Genomic DNA, 12,520 nt, shown 5'->3' on the forward strand with positions numbered 1-12,520 from the left:
ATACCCCCATTCCCTGAAGCTCCCAGGGACTAAACCTCTAATCAAAGAGTACACGTGGAGGGACCCAAGGCTCTAGCTACATATGTACTAGAGGATGGCCTTATCAGACATCAATGGGAGGAGAAGCCTTTGGTCCTGGGAAGGCTCCTTGCTCCTATGTAGGGAAATGGCACAGTGGAGAGGATGGATGTTCTGGGTGGGTGGGGAGGGAAACACACTCATAGAATCAGGGGCAGGGTGGATGGTATTGGGGATTTCCAAAGTGAAAGCAGGAAAGGGGAAAGCATTTGAAATGTAAATAAAGTCTCTAAAAAAAAAAGGAATTCTCTAAGCTAGAGCTGAGATGCTTTAAGAGGTAATAGATAAAATATGAGGCCATGAGATTCTCTTTGGCTGAGAGTAGCAGAGAAGCTACAGACATAAGGCAAATACTTTGAAATTGATCAAATTGTGATCATGAATTTTAATGAGAAGAGTTTTTGAAATAATTCGTTATTTCACAAATTTAAATTTTCTTCTCATTAGTTGGATTTTAAAGCCACAAAATATGAGAAGCTGTTTCTAATTTTAGAAATTATTGGTCTTTAATTCTTGTTAATTTTGGGATAATTCAATAATTTTTTGTTCACTAAAATGAGTATTTAAAACACAGAACAAGAAGAGATATTATGAGAACAATAGAAAATTTTGATTATTTTCAACACAGGAAATTGAATCGATTGAAAATATTCAGGAGGGTTTACATTGTCATTAAACAGCTGATTTGTCATACAAAATCACAGACACAGACTAGCTACTAAGAGGATGAAAGATAGCCTAAAATCATTTGGCTCTGAGACTTTGACATTCCAACTCTTCACAATCATGAAGTTCTAAGGAATCAGTGAACCTTCTAGAGTCATTCATATAAGGTGTAAGTTTCTTTCATTTCTGATAACTCATATCCACACAAAATTACTCAAAATAACTTAAAATAAACTTGTAGAGAAAGAAACATAGAAAACTAATAACAGCAAGCCCCTGATATTTCTACTTTAGAGTTTCTAGCATAAAATGTGTTTAGTTTCCCAATTCTATTAAAGAATCAAGAGTCACTATGGTAATTTGAATATGAATTGCTCCCTTAAGTTTATGTATTTGAATTGTTAATCATCAGGTATAGGTACTACTTAAAAGGATTAAGGAAATAAGAAATAGAATCTTGTTGTGGGAAGTAAATCTCTGGGGGTAGGCTTGGAAGTTTCAAAAGTCTATGGCAAGTCCAGGATCTTTTTCTCTTTCTGCTATCCTTTGATGAGGATGTAGCTCTCAGCTACTTCTCTGTGGGGTAGTGCAGATCTGCACATCCCCATTACCAAACCTGCCATCCTGCTGCTTTGTTCCTGCACGTGATGATATTGGGATCACCTCTGAAAATGTAAGCAAGCCCACAGATAACTCTTTTCTTTTGAGAGAGATGCCTTGGTCACAGTGTTTCTTCACAGCAATAACACCGATGAAGACATTGACAAGGCCAGATGATGGTGTACAAAATATTTGTTATTTTAGAGCTCAGAAAACAGTGCCTCAAAGTATGGTGCTTGGACATGCTGAACAGTAGAAATGAATAAATTCATCTTTGTAGCAAGGTCTCTAACTTTCTACATAGCCCCCACTGCCACTACCACCATCACCACACACACACACACACACACACACACACACACACACACACACACACACACTGTTTCTGGTTTTTTTTCTTCCCAAAAGATAGGAAGGATTTCTCTGAACGTCTCTATCTGCAGAAAGGTTAACTTTCAGTAAAGATCAAAATGCCTGCCTCACTGGAATGCAGATGGCATTCATCTATAAGTATTTTCTGTCCCTTGGGTTTACTCATCCTTTCTAAAGTCTGTAGCTGTATAAGTGACTGCACTGATTTCTTGCTAGTCTATTCTTCGCAGAGTAGTTTTTTCTCCACGTTTACTTCAAACTCTAGAGCCATAGATCTTACACATATATATTCTAGAAAATACTGAATTAACTTTTACCCAAGTATGGTGGGTTTCTTGGCCCCAATGTCTCCCTGTAACTCCTTCTCAGGTGATGCTTAATTGTGCAAACCATGTCAAACTGTAGTGTCCTTTGAGTCTGTTGCAGTACTCCCTTGATCTATCAGACTATTGAGAAAATGTACCCCAGGATGTTACACTTTCCTATAGAATCTTTTCTGGAAGAAGGAAAGTGTGCATCACTATGATTATATACATAGTGAGGATCAGGTCGAACATAGAAAGAATTACAACTTGTCAGATCATGTTACTGGAGAGACTGCAACTGAGACTAATAATGTAAAGGACTAGACACTCTTGTGGGACAGTACAGCTATGCTTAATCTATACTCTTTATTTAAACCTCAACTTCACTTTATACCTCTGAAGATGGACTGAGATGCTGACTGGACCTATTTGTTCCTCTTCCCAAAGTGACGGCTCTCCTTCAACAGCAGTCTTTGTTTTCTGTACTTACAAAGGAAAGACCTCATTTTAGACACAATAAAAGTCCAAACAGTCAGAATTTATTTAGAACAGAGAGGGAAGAAACATGACGCATATAGACAAAGAGAGTTTCAAAGTTCTATGTTCCTCTACCCTGTCATGCTCAGTGCTTATATTCTTCTCTTCAACATTCTCTTAACTTTGGTTCACCCAAGTTTAATCTTTCTTTTTTTTTAAAAATATTTTATTAGATATATATTTTAAATTACATTTCAAATGTTATTCTCCTTCCTGCTTTCCTGTTCATAAGCCCCCATTCTCTCCCCTTCCCCTTCCCCTCCCCCCATATGGGTATTCCCCCTATACCGCCCCATTACAGCCCCACATATTCCCCTGATGTGGGGGTCCAACATTGGCAGGACAAAGGGTTTCCCTTTCTGTAGGTGCTCTAACAAGGAACGCTGGGTCAGTCCATGTATAGTCTTCTGGTCATTGTTTAGTACCTGGAAGCTCTGGTTGGTTGACACTGTTGTTTTTATGGGGTTGCAAGCTGCTTCAAATCTTTCAAAACTTCCTCTAATTCCTGCCAAGGAGGTCCTGTTCTAAATTCGGTGGTTTGCTGCTAACATTGACCTATGTACGTATTGGACATGTTGTGGATGTGTCTCTCAGGAGAGATCTATATCCAGTCCCTTTCAGCATGCATTTTTTAGCTTCATCAAGCTTATCTAGTTTTGATGGATATATATATATATGTATATATACATATATATATACATACATATAGATGCTTCATGTGGTGCCGTCTCTTAACTTTGATTCCCTATCTCCTCCTATGGATATATATTTTCCCCTTTCAAGAAGGAATGAGAGCATCGACATTTTGGTCATCCTTCTTCTTGAACTTCCTGTGGTCTGTGGATTGCATCTTGTGTAATTTGAGGTTTTAGGCTAATGTCACTTATCAATGAGTGCATATCAAGTATATTTTCTGTGATTAAGTTACCTCACTCAGAATGATATTTTCTATTTCATTCCATTTGCCTATGAATTTCATGAAGTCATTGTTTTTGATAGCTGAGTAGTACTCCATTGTGTAGATGTACCATATTTTGTGCATCCATTCCTAAGTTGAAGGGTATCTGGGTTCATTCCATCTTCTGGCTATTATAAAGAAGGCTGCGATGAACAAAGTGGAGCATGTTTTTTTTGTAATTGGGAGCATGTTTTGGGTATATGCCAAGAGAGGTTTAGCTGGGTCCTTGGGTACTGGAATGTCCAATTTTATGAGGAATCTCCAGACTGATTTCCAGAGTGGTCATACAAGTTTGCAATCCCAGCAAAAGTGGAAGATTGTACCTCTTTCTCCACAACCTTGCCAGCCTCTGCTATCACCTGAGTTTTTTATCTTAGTCATTCTCACTGGTGTGAGGTGGAATCTCAGGGTTGTTTTGATTTGTCTTTCCCTGATGACTAAGGATGTTAAACATATCATTAGGTGCTTTTTAGCCATTCGATAATCCTCAGCTGAGAATGTTTTCTATAGCTCTGTTCCCCACTTTTTGAAAGGGTTATTTGGCTCTCTGTACTCTACCTTCTTGAATTCTTTGTATATTTTGGGTATTAGCCCACTATCAGGTGTAGGATTGGTAAAGATCTTTTCCTACTCTGTTGTTTGCCATTTTGTCCTAATGGCAATGTCTTTTGCCTTACAGAAGCTTGGAAGTTTTATGAAGTTCCAATTGTCTATTCTTGATCTTAGAGCATGAGCATTGGTGTTTGGTTCAGGAAATTTTCTCCAATGCCAATGTGTTCGAGACTTCCCTACTTTTTCTTCTACTAGTTTGAGTATATCTGGTTTGATGTGGAGGTCCTTGATCCACTTGGACTTAAGCTTTGTACATGGTGATATGAATGGATCAATTTGTATTCTGCTGTGTGCTAACCTCCAGTTGAACCAGGACCATTTGTTGAAAATGCTATCTTTCTTCAATTGGATGGGTTTAACTCCTTTGTCAAAGATCAAGGGACCACAGATGTGTGGGTTCATTTCTGGGTCTTCAATTCTGTTCCACTAATCTATCTGCCTGTCTCTGTACCAATACCATACGATATTTTATGACTATTGCTCTGTAATACTGCTTGAAGTCAGGGATGGTGATTCCCTCAGAAGTTCTTCTATTGTTCAGTACATTTTTCAGTATCCTGCATTTTCTGTTATTCCAAATGAATTTGCAAATTGCTCTTCCTATCTCTATAAAGAATTGAGTTAGAATTTTGATGGGGATTGAATTGAATCTGTACATTGCTTTTGGCAAAATGGCCATCTTTACTATATTAATTCTGCCAATCCATGAGCATGGAAGATCTTTTCATCTTCTGAGATCTTCCTCAATTTCTTTCTTCAGAGATTTGAAGTACTTGTCATACAGATCTTTCACTTGCTTGGTTTAAGTTACACCAAGATATTTTATATTAGTTGGAACTATTGTGGAGGGTGTCATTTCCCTAATTTCTTTCTCAGCCTGTTTATCCTTTGAGTAGAGGAAGGCTTTTATTTGAGTTAAATTTTTTACCCTGACACTATGCTGAAGTTGTTTATCAGGTTAAGTAGTTCTCTAATGGAACTTTTGGGATCACTTAGTACACTATCATGTCATCTGCAAATAGGGATAATTTGATTTCTTCCCTTCCAATTTGTATCCCTTTGACTTCGTTTCATTGTCTGATTGCTCTGATAGGATTTTGAGTACTATATTAAATAGGTAGGGAGAGTGTGGTCACCCTTGTCTAGTCCCTGATTTTAGTGTGATAGCTTCAAGTTTCTCTCCATTTAATTTGATGTTGCCTACTCATTTGCTGTATATATCTTTTACTATGTTTAGATAAGGGCCTTGAATTCCCGATCTTTCAAGGATTTTATCATGAAGGGGTGTTGAATTTTGTCAAATGCTATTTCAGTAACTAATGTAATGATCATGTGGTTCCTATCTTTGAGTTTGTTTGTATAGTGGATTGCAATGATGGATTTTCATACATTAAACCATCCGTGCATACCTGTGATGAATCCTACTTGAGCTTGATGGATGATTGTTTTGATGTGTTTTTGTATTCGGGTTGCAAGAATTTTACTGAGTATTTCTGCGTCAATATTCATAAGGGATATTGGTCTGAAGTTCTCTTTCTTTGTTGAGTCTTTGTGTTTAGGTATAAGACTAATTGTGGCTTCATAATATGAATTTGGTAGTGCTCCTTTTTTTTTTCCTATTTTGTGGAATAGTTTAGACAGTATTATTATGAGGTCTTCAATGAAGGTCTCATAGAATTCTGCACTAAACCCATCTGGTTCTGGGCTTTTTTGGTTGGAAGATTTTTTTTTTTTTTGGTTCTTTTTTTCGGAGCTGGGGACCGAACCCAGGGCCTTGAGCTTCCTAGGCAAGCGCTCTACCACTGAGCTAAATCCCCAACCCCTGGTTGGAAGATTTTTAATAATTGCTTCTATTTCTTTAGTAGTTATGGGGTTGTTTACATGGTTTATTTGTTCTTGATTTAACATTGGTACCTTGTATCTGTTAGAAAATTATCCATTTCCTCCAGATTTTCCAGGTTTTTTATTTAATATAGGCCTTTGTGGTAGGATCTGATGCTTTTTTAATTTTCTTCAGATTTTGTTGTTATGTCTCCCTTTTCATTTCTGATTTTGTTAATTTGGATATCCTCTCTGTGACCTCTAGTTAGTCTGGCTAAGTGGTTATCTACCTAGTCGATTTTCTCAAAGAACCAGCTCCTGGTTTAGTTGATTCTTTGTATATTCCTCTTTGTTACTACTTGGTTGATTTCAGCCCTGAGTTTGATTATTTTATGCCTTCTAATCCTCTTGGGTTTATTTATTTATTTTTCTTCTAGAGCATATAGGTGTGCTGTCAAGCTGCTCTCACATAATCTCTCCTGTTTCCTTTTGCAGGCACTCAGAGCTATGAATATTCCTCCTAAAACTGCTTTCATTGAGTCTCATAATTTTGGGAATGTTGTATCTTCGTTTTCATTAAATTCCAAGTAGTCTTTAATTTCTTTCTTTCTTTCTTCCCTGACCAAGTTGTAATTGAGTAGAGCATTTTCGACTTCCATGTGTATGTTGGCCTCCTGTCATCGTTGTTATAGAAGTCCAATGTTAGTCCATGGTGATCTGATAGGGTGTGAGGGATTATTTCGATCATCCTGTGTCTGTTGAAGCCTGTTTTGTGACCAATTATATGGTCAATTTTGGAGAAATTCTTTTTGTTTAGGAATGAATGTTCTATAAATATCTGTTAAATCCACTTGGTTCATAACTTTTGTGAGTTTCTCTATGTCTCTGTTTAATTTCTGCTTCCATGGTCTGTTCATTGATGAGAGTGGAGTATTGAAACCTCCTATTATTACTGTGTGAAGTGTGTGCTTTGAGCTTTAATAAGCTTTCTTTATGAATGTAGGTGCCCCTGCATTTGGAGCATAGATATTTAGGATTGAGAGTTCATCTAGGTGGATTTTTTCCTTTGATGAATATGAAGTGTCCTTCCTTATCTTTTTTAATGACTCTGTTGAAAATACATTTTGTTTGATATTAGAATGGCAAATCCAGGTTGTTTCTTTGGACCATTGCTTCTAAGACACTCTAAGGTAGTATTGGTCTTTGCCTCTGAGGTGTGATTCCTGCATGCAGCAAAATGCTGGGTCCTCTTTATATATTCAGTCTGTTGGTCTATGTCTTTTTATTAGGGAATTGAATCCGTTGATATTGAGAGATATTGAGGAATAGTGATTGTTGCTTCCTGTTCTTTTTGTTGTTAGATATGGAATTAGGTTTGTTTGTCTCTCTTTTTGTTTTCATTGCAAAGAAATTATATTCTTGCTTTCTGTACAGTGTAGTTATTCTCCTTGTGATGTAGTTTTCTGTCTCTTATCCTTTGTAGGACTGGATTTGTAGAAAGATATTGTGTAAATTTGTTTTTTTCATGGAATGTCTTGGATTCTCCATCTTTGGTAACTGAGAGTTTTGCTGAATACAGACAGTATCTTGGGCTGGCATTTGTGTTTTCTTAACTTCTGTATGACATCTTTCCAGGATCTTCTGGTTTTCAAAATATCTACTGAGTCTGGTGTAATTCTTATATGTCTGCCTTTATATATCTCTTGACCTTTTACCCTTAGTGCTTTTAACATTCTTTCTTTGTTTCACGCATTTGCTGTTTTAACTATTATGTCACAGGAGGAATTTCTCTTCTGGTCCAATCTATTTGAAATTCTGTAGGCTTCTTGCATGTTTATGGGCATCACTTTCTTTAGGTTAGGAAGGTTTTCTTCTATAATTCTGTTGAATATATTTCCTGGCCCTTTAAGTTGGGAGTCTTCACTTTTTTTCTATATCTATTATCCTTAGGTTTCATCTTCTCATTGTGTGCTGGATTTCCTGGATGCTTTTAGCTAGGAGCTTTTTGCCTTTTACATTATCTTTGACAGTTGTGTTGATGTTTTCTATGGTATCTTCTGCCCCTGAGAGTCTCTCTTCTATTTCTTGAATTCTGTTGGTGATGCTTGTATCTATAGCTCCTTGTCTCTTCCTTAGGTTTTCTATATCCAGTGTTGTCTCCCTTTGTGCTTTCCCTATTGTTTCTAATTCCATTTTCAATTCCTTCACCTGTTTGATGGTGTTTTCTTGTAATTGTTTCAGTGATTTTTGTGTTTCCTCTCTAAAATCTTCTACTTGTTTCCATGTGCTTTCCTGTATTTCTCTAAGGGAGTTCTTTATGTCTTTCTTCAAGTCCTCCATCACTATCAAAAAATGTGATTTTATAATCTAAATCTTCCTTTTCTGGTGTGTTTGGATATTCAGTATTTTCTTTGGTGGGAGTAGTGGGCTCTGATGATGTCAAGTAGTCTTGGTTTCTCTTGATTAGTTTCCTGTGCTTGCCTGTAGCCCTTGGATTGTCTCTGGTGTTTGCTTGTCTTGCTGTTTCTGGGAGTGACTTGTCCCTGATCTAGGCCTCTATGTCAGCATTCCTGTAGAACTGTTATCCTGTTTTCTTTCAGCCATTCCTGAGAACAGGTGTTCTGCCCTCAGCTGTGGCAGTGCTCCTGGAGACTGTCTTCCAGCTCTAGGAGCTGGCAGGGATCAAAAGGTCCTGCCCCTGATAGCTCCTGTTGGTCCTTGCACCCGTCAGGCACAGTTGACACCATGCAATTCCCTCTTGGGTCTGGACTGTGGGCAGAGGGTATTCTCCTCTGACTTCTCAGGAGTATCCACACTTCGGAGGTTCCAATTCTCTCCCTCATGGGATTTGGGTGCAGGGGGCTGTTTGGTAGGGTCAGATCTGATCTGGGCACAGATCTTAACTGTGGCTACAGATGGCTGTCTGTTCCTATATCCGTGTGTCCAGAGGTACTGTGCAGTTTCCCCTTGGACCAGTGATGTGGGCAGAGGTGTGCAGAGGTGGCAGTCTTTGCTGTGATCTCAGGATGTTTGCACTCCTGGTTGGTCATCTCTCTTCCCCCTAAGTTCCCCTTTCAAAAGAAGAGCCATGCTTTATCTGGAAGCCTATTTTTCCCATAACTCTTTCTGTGTAATATGCAAGAATATGTATAGAAGTGAAAGTGTGTAGAAAGGTGAAAATTTCATAGGGGAAAGGGTAGCAATATTGTGCGCATGCTAACCAGGAGCCTAAGGTTTCTTTTTGCAGACACTTCAAGATCATTAGCATCTATTCCTCCTAAAACCCTCATTTGTAGAATTTTGTAATCCAGCTAGGGTGCCTGCCACCTAATGTTTTTCATATCCTGTTTTGGGGAGCTGTTTGTTAGTTTCTTCCATTTCTAAACTGCCTGACACTTTCAATACATTTCTTTTTGCTGATTTTCACTATGACTTTGCATTTAGTCTATTAAAGGTCATCTGTCAAGCCTGACTTGATAGCACTGGTAGGGCTGATCATCCCTCCCTCACAATTCTATTACCACAATTTTCCTTGTTTTTCTTTTCAAAATGCAAGTCAGTCCTTAGATGTGTTCTCACTGTGTATCACAGCACAATAAACTCTTTTAGTACCATCATTGATTTTTTTTACTAATTTTCTTTTGGAAAGTTTGGCTAACTCTGATCTGTTGCTCCCAGTCAAGCCTCTGGCCTAAAACTCAAGCAATATATTACTTTTCTCTATGTCACTGCTGACATCCTCAACTTCACTGACTCATACAAAAGGTATAGAAGTTCCTACATCTTATTATATCAGTGAGTTCTAACTTTCCTCTGATACCTTTATGCTAGTAACAATCTAACATGCCATTTTTTTTCTTTCCTGCTAATCTTGATGGAATCTAGGAATGCAAGACCAGATTAGTTTACCAGCTTAAAAAAATTAAAAGACAATAAAAAATATTACGGAAATTCTTTGGGAGTTCTTGCAAAACCTTCTCACAATACTTATAAAGCCAGTATCTCTTTTGGGGGCTATTTGTTTCACTAACACAATAATTTAAGACTAGACACAAATGTAAAGTTGAGGGCACAGATGGGGCTCAAACAGAAGCTTAATGAGCATATAGTAGAGTTTGAAGGGGAAAACCAAGGCAGCAAGGTAGAAACATTGTAGTTGCCTAGAGAAAGAGAATAGGAAAAGGAAGCATGGAATGCAATAGTACAAGGAGGGCTGTCTTAGAAAAAGAAAGAAACCTAAAAACATCAGGGTGTTAATCGGTTTGCTCTGCAAACAGAACAAACATTTGTATAAAGGATTTAGTACGTTGGCTTATAGGATGCAAACTAGTTCATTATTGAAAAGCCAAAGATCTTGCAGTTGTTCAATCTATAAGGCTGGATGACTCCTCTGTCATAGTCTAGTACCAGAGTCTGGAGAACTACTGACTTTGTCTATTATGGAAATCCAAAGAAGCTGGTTCTGATATCAGTGGAGGAGTTGCAGCAATAGCATACATAAACAGAGGTAAAGACATACAGGAGAAAAGAAAACTTTTCTTCTTTCATGTCTTTTATCTGGGCTGCCACTAGAAGGTATGGCCCAAATTTAGGGTCTATCTTCCTTCTTCAAACACCCTAATGAGAGAAAATCTCTCACGAGTATCCAGCATTTTGGGTATATGATTCCAGTTGCCTAACAATCAAGATTGGCCATCACATTCATTCAGAGAATTTAAAGGTGTAGTTTATATCTAAATAAAAAGACAAGAGAAAAGAAATAGCTGTGTTGTAGTGGCTTGAATAAGGTTGAACTCCTATAGGTTCACATATTTGCATGCTTAGAGAGTAATATTAGGAGGGGTGTCCTTGTTGGAGGATGTGTGCCACTGGAGATGGACTTTGAGGTTTCAAAATTTAGCCCAGGCCCAGTGGCTCATTCTTTAATACTGTTGTGTGCTAATGCAGATGTAAAACGCATGGTACCTTCTTCAGCATGATATCTACCTCAAAGCCAATCACACCACGATAATGATACCTGATTAAAATTCTGAACCTACAAAAAAGCCCCAATTATATGCTTTTTATAAGAATTTTCATTGTTGTCATTTCTCTCCACAGCAGTAAAACACAAACTAAGACATATGTCTTCCTAAGTTAGGGTGTAGAAAGATGAACAGATGCAGTTCAACCTCATGGCATGTTGTAGGGTCTGCAATAGTGGGTGCATATTCTGGGAAGGAAAAGTGAGCCTGCCCGTTAGGTCCTTTAGGTCATTGTTCTTTCTGTAAGAAAGTAGGCGATGACATATAGACATAGATTCCATTCATTGAAGTTGTTATTATATGCTTATTTTCGCTAATTTAATGATCAAACCTTCTAAGGATGGAGATATCGTACATCCCAATGGTGACAAGTCACAATCACTCTAGTACCAGGAGTTGTAAATAAAACATGATATCCAGTCTTATAACAGCTCACAGACAAGAGAAGCGAATTGATCACCGACTTTGCCTGGAACACAGATGAGATTGGTTCTGAAGGCGACCTTTGGAATTTCCATTGCTGAATCTCTAGTAATTTAAATTCATCCCCTTTCTCTTGACACTGAGGGGGTGTGGGGGACAAACTTACAAATGATACTTCTTTAGGTTTAAATTTCTTCTACAGAGGGTTGTCTAGCTCGATTTCCATAGTTACCCCCATGTCTGTCTTGCCAAATACACCTGGTGGCAGACACATGTTTGAAAGTGACCTATCAGACACTCCTGGATTCAATTTTAATGTTGTACATACTACTACTCCATAAAAGAATGCTGAAAAATATCTCCAGAAAGAAATTTGTTTGAGGTAAATGTACACACATGTAAATGCATATTGTAAGCTTTTATTAAACTACTGAATTTATAAAGTATTTGATACCCTTCTGCACAACAATTATAGTTCGATTAGACCATAGTGGGAATGACAAGATAAATCTCAGATTATGCCATAATTTTATAATGAAAAATTATTATAGGTTTATATTCAAGTTGGGGAAATAGCTTATCAGTAAAGGTATTTGCTGTCATGCACGATGACCTGAGTTCCATTCTCAGAAGCAACATGCTAGAAGGATGCAATCAACTCCTTCAAACTTTTTTTCCCTAATGTTGTGTGCAAAACAGTTACTTATTCCAAATTTCTGTGGTTTAAAGGTGGAAGCACAGAGATGGGATAGAAAGGTTGCTGGGAGCAAAGCAATAAAGCAAAAACTAAAGAGAACAAATCATCAAAGCTGTTAACACTTATGTCCTGATTTCAATTCGAATGATTTCTGGCATGCTTAAAAGAAGTTGACATATTGTTTCTCTATTATATTTGTGTTTTCATGCTGCCACTGCTCTTCCAGACAGAGGAAACAGAGCTAGAAATATGAAAAGTAAAAGTGCCTTTTCATACTATATTGAAAACATGAAAAAGGAACACAAATTGAAAGTGCTGAGAATGTCTTAGTGAGTTTATCTTTGGTCAGTCTCACAAACGTGATTAGTCTTTTTCTTCTTCTTCTTTTTTTTTCCTTTCAGAAAGAAAAATGCCTCTAGGTAGCATT

The 12,520-nt window shown here is 37.6% G+C and overlaps 1 long non-coding RNA gene across 1 annotated transcript in view; it reads right to left on the minus strand.

The window, feature by feature from the left end:
* Nucleotides 1–2,420: 2,420 nt before the first annotated feature.
* LOC148006915 (uncharacterized) overlaps nucleotides 2,421–12,520 on the minus strand; it is a 53,501-nt gene continuing 43,401 nt past the window's right edge. The window contains exon 3 of the long non-coding RNA XR_015645029.1: nucleotides 2,421–2,501. This is a non-coding gene — a long non-coding RNA (uncharacterized LOC148006915). The remainder of the gene's footprint in view (nucleotides 2,502–12,520) is intronic.

The sequence above is a fragment of the Rattus norvegicus genome, chromosome 1, assembly GCF_021556685.1.
Source record: "Rattus norvegicus strain SHRSP/BbbUtx chromosome 1, alternate assembly SHRSP_T2T, whole genome shotgun sequence".
Lineage (NCBI taxonomy): Eukaryota > Metazoa > Chordata > Mammalia > Rodentia > Muridae > Rattus > Rattus norvegicus.